This window comes from Hippopotamus amphibius, chromosome 5, assembly GCF_030028045.1.
Source record: "Hippopotamus amphibius kiboko isolate mHipAmp2 chromosome 5, mHipAmp2.hap2, whole genome shotgun sequence".
Classification (NCBI taxonomy): Eukaryota; Metazoa; Chordata; class Mammalia; order Artiodactyla; family Hippopotamidae; genus Hippopotamus; species Hippopotamus amphibius.
Window position 1 is genome coordinate 77,130,539 of NC_080190.1, and position 8,094 is coordinate 77,138,632.

Here is an 8,094-nt window from a genome sequence, read left to right on the forward strand (position 1 = left end):
ATTTTTAGTCATAACCTTTTGGTGTTTCATTTTCCCTAACAACCACTAACTTGATTGAGTAACACAGTTCTTACCTAAGTATTATACAACAAGCTTCAGGGACAGAACATCACCAGCTCTAACAGACTTGTCTAACAGACAGTTAAATAATGACAGTCTGGTAGAAGACTGTCATAGATGTGCAATCCAAGGAGTAAATAATAATAATATGATAATGAATCACTTAAGTCTTGAAATCACAATGTTATGCTTTTTACCAATCTTCACTGTTACAGAAGTTAAAATAACAAATTATATTTCTTAAAAAGGAAGACTCCATGATGGTTAAAATATAATTTTCCACCTACTTTATGATCTAGCCATTCCACAGCTGACAGTAATGCACAGATATTCATGAAGACATTTATAAGAATGTTCATAACATTCCTCAAAATATGTAATATATAAAAACTGGGAACATAAATATCCACCAACAGACGAGTCACCATATAAGCATGCAATGGATTACTACACAGCATATAGCAAAGAACGAACTACTGACACATGAAACATTATGGGTGAATCTCATAAACAATATGCTGAGTATATGATTCCATTAACATCAAGCCCCAAATAGACAAAACTAATAGATGACGACAGAAATCAGAATACTGATGGGGGGCAGGGGGCACTGGTATAACTGACTTGGAATTAGTAAGGGGAAACTCCTGGAATGATGGAAATGTTCTATAGGTATAATAGGATCTAGCTGGTGGTTGCACAAGTTAATAAATACATAAAAATTCCCTGAACTGCATAAATAAAGATTTATGTAATTGATGACTTCATATATATTTTATAGCTAGGGAATTCCCTGGTGGTGCAGTGGTTAAGAATCTGCCTGGCAATGCAGGGGACACGGGTTCAATCCCTGTCTGAGAAGATCCCATATGCCTCGGAGCAACTAAGCCCATGTGCCACAACTACTGAGCCTGCACGCTGCAACAAGAGAAGCCACCGAAATGAGAAGCCCACGCACCTGCAACCAAGAGTAGCCTCCGTTCACTGCAACTAGAGAAAGTCCACGGGCAGCAACGAAGACCTAACGCAGCCAAAAATAAATAAATAAATATCTCAATCAAAAAGTTAAGAAAGAAAAAAATATAATTTCCAAACTGATGGAACTAAAACTTTATGTCAAAATTCCCTGAGGGATGAATATTGGAAATCCAACATCCTTTTTACATTCTTTAAGTCATAAGACAATTTTAAACAAACAGTCAGAATAATAACACAAAATGAATGTTAACATTCTCAGTCATAAAATAGTTGGATTCCTACTTTCACGTTAGAAGTACTATTTTAATACAACACTAACTCCACCAAAAATGAAGGCCCAGCTCCTTCAATGATAGTTAAATGTCCAGACATCGCATATAAATCTCAAAAGTAGGCTGAAGGATAAAAGCTTAAGATTTATAACCAAGTTTCCATTCTGCCAATAATAGCATCATAAATAAAAGCTTCACTATGGCGTTTACAAATTATTCCTTGGCAAACTGCTCAGGAATAGTGTAATTTTCAAGATGAAGTCTGAAAATGCAAGATGCTTCCCGTCCCGTGGTCTCCTTGGCCCCACTAATTCCTACACAAAAGTGAATCATTTAAAGGCGCCTGGCGTCTGGCAGAAACAGAGAGGCTGCAGCCAGAGAACACTAATTTAACGCAATAAAGAGGTAACAGCTGACTACAAAGTTTATCCACTGCGGGGAGCAGAGATGGTGGTGAGTTGGTTAAAAAAAAAAAAGTGATAAAAATAAAACACACGCAAGCCCACGGTCTCCGGCAGCATCGTTCTTAACAGACAACTCAAACGGCTCCGAAAACCCGCGGCTTTTCCTTGACACCGGAGCAGACTCCGGAGGGCTTGTCCGCGCGGGGACCCCACGGGGACATGTGCCGCCCCCCGGAGAGCTCGTCCGTGAGGTGACCCAACCGGGACGGGGACCCACAGTCCGAGGCCCGCGCCCCAGCGAGCCCTGAGAGCCGCGAGGCCCGGATACTCACCGCGTCCTCCCGTCTGCGCACGGCGGCCGCCGTTCGGCCGCCAGCTCCCTAGCCGCGGGCACACCGGGGCGGCGCCCGGCTCGCTGGGGCAGTCGCAATCTCACCGCCCACCCTCCGGGCGCGCCGCCGCGCCGACAACCTCCACTTCCGGCGCGCGTGAGGAAATGAGGCGGCCGCCGCGGCGCGCGCCCGCCCCGCCCGGCCCGGCCCGGCCCGGCCCCGCCCGCTCCCCGCCCGGCCCCGCCCACTCCCCTACCGCGCCCCGGGCTGGGCATAGAAAGCTCAGTAAGCGGCTTCCAGCCCTGATTCATCCAGTATCTGTTACAAGTGTGGGGGTGTGTGCGCGCGAGTGCGCGCGTTAGCTCAAAAAACGGTTTGTGGGGGCTAGGAGAGTGCGGGAGGCAGGAAACCGCTCTTGCCCAAGCATGCGTCTGCAGGGATGGGAATGCCAGCTCGGGCCGGACGAACGGCTTTGCAGGAGGGAGGGACTCAGCGGAGGGTGGCAGCGGTTTCCTACCCGGGAGTCTCTACCCTGGGAGCTGGAGGGGGGCGATGAGTGCCTGCGTGGGCACTGAGCGGAGGACTGACAGGTCGCCAGAGGTGTCCGAGCATCGTCAGGAGGGCTGGGCTTGCCCGTGAGGCCCCAGCGAGGAAGCCCTGGGCTGCCAGTCACCGCGTTTCTTTGGATCTGAATTTCCTTCTATGTGAAAGGAGGGGGTTGAGGTAGACTTTCTGGAAAATGGCTTCGAGGTCTGACATTGTATGACCTTAGGGGGTGGCCCTGACCTCCCCTCCACTAAGCTGCTTCTTCCAGCGACATCCCCAAGGCACTCTGTCTGGCCCGGAGCTGAGCAGGTGGGGGTATACCGGGCAGCACCAGCCCCTGCCTGTGTTTGGGCAGGACCTGGGCTCTGCCTCCCTTCTGGACTCCTCTTTCCTTAGTGAGTTACCTTGGCAGGTGTTGTGGGCTTAGCCTCACTAAGCCTCAGTTTCCTCAGCTGTGTTATGGGGACAATAACAGTAGCATGTGCTTTCTGAGATTGTTGTGAGGATTAAAGGCAATTTTGTATCTGAAATGTTTGGCACTGTGCCTGGCAGGTAGGCAGAGCTCACTGTCATCATTAAGTGCATTAGTTACAGCAGAAGTTTGGGGTGACTGTGGGAGTATACCCTGTAGGAGTACATCCTGTAGGAGTGGCAGCGTTCCAGGGGGAATCTGTTCCTAATCACAGCTGTCTTCATTGGGTGATGGTTGTTGGAATGTCTTTAACCCGGGTGTTCTCCTTGGCTATGTCCTGTGGGAAATCCCATGGATAGGAGAGTCTGGACAGCCTATTTCTAAGCCAGGCTTGCTGAATGTCCAGTCTCTACCCAACTTCAAGGTCTCACTCCTCTCTCATGTCATTTCTGAGCCAATGAAAACATTTATAGTTCTAATAACCCTTCTCCCTCAATCTGGCCCAAGAGTAAAGAATTCACCTAGTCATAGACTCCATGGGTCTGTAAGCTACTGAAAATAAGGACCATGTCTTTTTCATCTCCCAGTACTTTGCACACAGTAAGTGTTCAATAAATATGAATTGAATTGCTTAAAATAAGAACATTCAATGATCTCTCTTTTGTCCAGAATCTCTACCACCTAACCAGCTCCTCGAGCTGATGGCATGCCTGATTACATTTTCTGCCTGCCATAATTAAGCTTTTGGTCTGGTCGGCTGGTTATACTCTAGCGTGAGTCTCCTGACATCCCAGTGAAGTAGGCTATGGTCCTTAATTTACAGTGGAGAAAACCGAAACTCAGGACACTGCAGAAGCTCTCCCAGGACAGGACCTGGCATGAAATCATAGCATTGGGGCATTTCTTTAAAACTATTCTTTGAATCTTCCATTAGAATTGTTTTTAAAATAATCGAGGTTCTGCCATCAATGGATTTACAGTGTAAGCTTATTAACTGCCAAATCAAATACTAAATGTATGTAATTTGAATTTGGAGAGAAGATAATGCATAATTCAAATTCTATGGCAGATAATGGGTAATATACTGGGGCTTATAAAATAAGTAGTTCCCTTGGGAAAAATACTAAAGCACAATTGTGGTATGATTAGTATCAGAAGAATGTAGCATTTAAAACGAAGACCTATAATTTCCCCTCCAATCTCTAATCTGAGGCTTTTTTTTTTTTTAACTATAAAGCTTTACCTTTCCCCTAGCCAAAAGTAAGTGATGGGTCTGACTCCCTTGCTACCTCAAGCTCTGAATAAATAGCCTTTTGCTGTTTCATTTGGGCAATCTTCATTTGTTTCCAGTTTTCCTGGTAGCCCCACCAAGAGGTGGTCTGCATCATAGTCTGCTTGTTGCTTCAGACTACAGCCTTCAATCAGGTGTGGTATCCACAGTGGCCTCCTTGTGCCTTGCAGTTCTTGGTTTCGGGTCTTACCTCTGCTCTCTTCGTGTTGAGTTCCTCGGCTATTTATTCTCAGTTTGGTACTCAGCTTTTGTTATTGATTCCCATTTATCTGGCATCTCTGATAGAATCAGTTCATTCTTTTGCATCCTTTTTCTGTCTTTTGTGTTCCTGTTCTGTGTTGTACTGTCTGAAAGTGTTGTTTGTCATAAGAAGGAGAATCATGGTGTAGAACACAGGCATAGGCCCTACAAACCTGTGGCTCCAGCCAGCCTCACTCACCTGTGAGTTTGGGTTCCCACCAGATTGCCATCTACTAGGACAAACTTTATTGCAGCTGCCAGTAGAACTGGATGAGGTTCTTCCACCTCGATTTTGTGTCCTGAGAGACATGAGGTGTACAATCACTACATCCCTACTCACTGTTGCCAGCTCTCACGGTGTTGCCTAAGTCTAAAACCTCTCCTCCTCCAGGAAAACTCCTGCTTCTTATATGTGGTCTCTTTGCCATCTCAGTTCTTGGGTCTCTCTCTCTAAATGGCATAACTTCACTAAGGATGCTTCCTTCAGGCCTTCAGTGGCTACTCCCAACGTTCCATATGAACAAGTTTGTTCATTTGAGAGATGCATTAGAAATGAAAGGCAACAAGATTTCTCAGGCCCCGTGGTAGCAATTTTTCGATTGGTACTCACAGGTCACCAGACAGAATTCTGATTCAAAAATCGTTTCTCTAAAAGATTCTTTGGCCAAAGCTAATGAGAATTTTGATGAATTTAAGCAACAACGAACTAGACTCATTTTTCTAGAAAAACCTTCCTCTGCTTGTCCCCGCCATTTGCCTTCCTGCATACAGCACTCCCTCCTGTCCCCATCCTTCTGATTTCTCTGCTACCAACCTCCAACCACTCCTCTTCTTTTCCTTGTCCAGACCCCTTCCTTCTCCCCAACAACTCTCCTAAGACCCTCAAATTCCATTTGCCTCTGAAGGTCCACTCCTCTCATGAACCATCTATGTAGCTAGCAACTGTGTAATTTAAACTTTGGGTTCAAGCTGAATTAACAGCTATAATTAAGGATTTTCTCAAACCCAGACAAGACCAGCAACTATTCATGAAATAATTTAGAATATTTGGGGGTGTATGTGATCCAAGGTTACCTGACCTCTATCAATTTGTACACATGTCGGCTTAGAACCTCAGGTACTAAATTCTGAATGGAAAAGTCGAGTGGACTCACCTGAAAGGATTCTACAGGATCCTTCTTTCCACAGTAAACCTGAGAATCCACAGAAAGACTCAAAATGTAGGGTGAAGTCTCCTAAAAGCCGTATCTAATACATTTCCAGTAAAAACAGATTGAGCCACAATTCGGTCGTGCAAACAGAAAAGATGAATCTATAGAAGATCTTTGGGGTCAACTAGAAAATACATTGTAACAACATTTGGAAGTTTAAAAAGTTGCCCTTTTGTCATTCATTTTGTGGATGTAGTTAAACCTGAAATTGGAGACCTAGTTCAAAAACAGAAATTAAAATGGGAAACCCTTGACCTGAACAACAATACCTGGCAGATATTTTGAAAAGACTTTAGAACAAAAACAAGACAGGGCTCCCAAATAAACTTGTGGCCCCGCAGATCAGTTAGGTGGCTTAGTCCCCAACCAACCACCTGTTGACAAGGACTCTTGCAGATATCATAAACAGAAAAGACACTGGGAAAAAAAGACTGTCCCACCCTATGAGAGAAAAACCAAGACAATGAAAAATCTCTCAATTCAGGTTAATGACGGTGCTCCCAGGAAGGTAAAGCACGCAATACCTGCCATCCCCTTAAACACTCAGGTGAATTAACTATAAACATAGAAAGTGTGTTGGTTTCCCAGGGCTGCTGTAACAAATTACCACAAACTGGGTGGAATAAAACTACAGAAATTTATTCTCTCACAGTTCTGGAAGCTAGAAGTCCAAAATCAAGGTGTCAGCAGGGCCATGCTTCCTCCAAAGGTTCCAGGGGAGGAGCCTTCCTTGTTGCTTCTGCCTGCTCATGGTTGCCAGCAATCCTTGGCTTGTAGATGCAGCACTCCAATCTCTGCCTCCATCTTCACGTGGTATTCTCTCCATGTCTTCTTTGTGTCCAAAATACCCTCCAGTCACTGAGTCAGGGCCCACTCGAATCCAGTATGACCTCCTCTTAATTTGCATCTACAAAGACCCTATTTTCAAATAAGGTCGAATTTACAGGTTCTGGAGGTGAGGACGTATCTTGTGAGGAACACACTGCCACTATAGATGGCAACCTCAACAATTTCAGGTAGCTACAGGTGCTACTCTTTCTACATTCAACCTTGCCACCTTTGCTCAAATTTTACCTGAGAGTAAACAAACATACATCATAGGTAGTGAGCGTTTCAAATAATCCGCAGATGTTCTCTATCTCCCGGCCCTTAACTGTAAACCTTGAGCCCTCGATTGCAAACATTCCTTGCTGCTCTGTGATACCACCTCTGCACATTTAATAGGGAGACACTTTGCAATATTAAACATACACCAGAGTATCTGGGACTATTTGTGAGATTCCATAGGACTTCTCTACTCACAGCGAGTTGATTCTGCTCTGGATATGCTTTTGCCTTCTCCATTATATTTGGTGCATACCTGAGATGAGTATGGAAACTGAACCTGACACTCTATGGGCTCAAAGTTCCACTTGATACGGAAACATAATTGGAGCAGAACCTACTAAAGTTCATATAGATCCTACCAAGCCATTACTTAAACTTCCCCAATATCCCGTGAAGCCATAAGTACAGTAAGGGATCAAACCGAGAGTTGAAAGCCTTAGATCCAAAGGTCTGCGCACACCCTGCCCTTGTAAGACGTCCAGCCCGGCAGTGAAGAAGCCCATGGACAGGTTTAAGACCACAGGGCCATCAACAAAATTGTTATTCCTCAATTCCCAACTCAAATACCATCCTGCAAGACACTTCCTGTAGTGAATCTTTGCTCAGCGTGTTCAGGGTGCTTCTAGAACAAGACAATCAATAGCTTTCTTTGGCTGAGTATGGTAAAATATACATAGCATAAAATCTACAATTTTGTCCATTTTAAAGTGTACAGTCCAGTGCATTAAGTATATTCACATCGTTATGCAACCGTCACCACTATCTCTAGAACTTTTTCATCACCCCAAACTGAAATTCTGTACCAATTAAACACTAACTTCCCACTTTCCCTTCCCCTAGCCCCTGGTAACCACCATTTGACTTTCTGTCTCTATGAATTTGACTGCTCTAAGTACTTCATATAAGTGGAATAATCCAGTGTTTGTCTCTTTGTGTCTGTCTTATTTCACTTAGCATAATGTTTTCAAGCTTCATCCATGTTGTAGCACAGGTCAGAATTTCATTCCTTTTTAAGGCTGAATAATGACAGTCAATACCTTTTTGCCTTCACTGGGGAGGAAATGTGTTATAGCAGTGAAACTTTAGGGCATCAATCCTTGGGTTCACATTTTACAACTAGGAAGCAATCTGGAATTCCACACAATTGGAAGGCTACTCCAATAGGAGACCTCAAACTGAGGATTCTCAGAGACCCTCTATAAGCAGCTGATCTTCAGAAGCAGACAGCTGACTCGAGACCT

At 44.6% G+C, this 8,094-nt stretch overlaps 1 protein-coding gene across 12 annotated transcripts in view; it reads right to left on the reverse strand.

Moving 5' to 3' along the window:
* CSGALNACT2 (chondroitin sulfate N-acetylgalactosaminyltransferase 2) overlaps nt 1-2,190 on the reverse strand; it is a 62,216-nt gene extending 60,026 nt beyond the window's left edge. For all 12 annotated transcript variants that reach the window (XM_057734696.1, XM_057734691.1, XM_057734686.1 and 9 more), the window contains exons 1-2: nt 2,047-2,190; nt 1,019-1,081 (exon numbers count right to left, since the gene is read on the reverse strand). The gene's annotated coding sequence lies outside the window, so the exon portion shown is untranslated. The remainder of the gene's footprint in view (nt 1-1,018; nt 1,082-2,046) is intronic.
* Between the last annotated feature and the right edge of the window lie 5,904 nt (nt 2,191-8,094).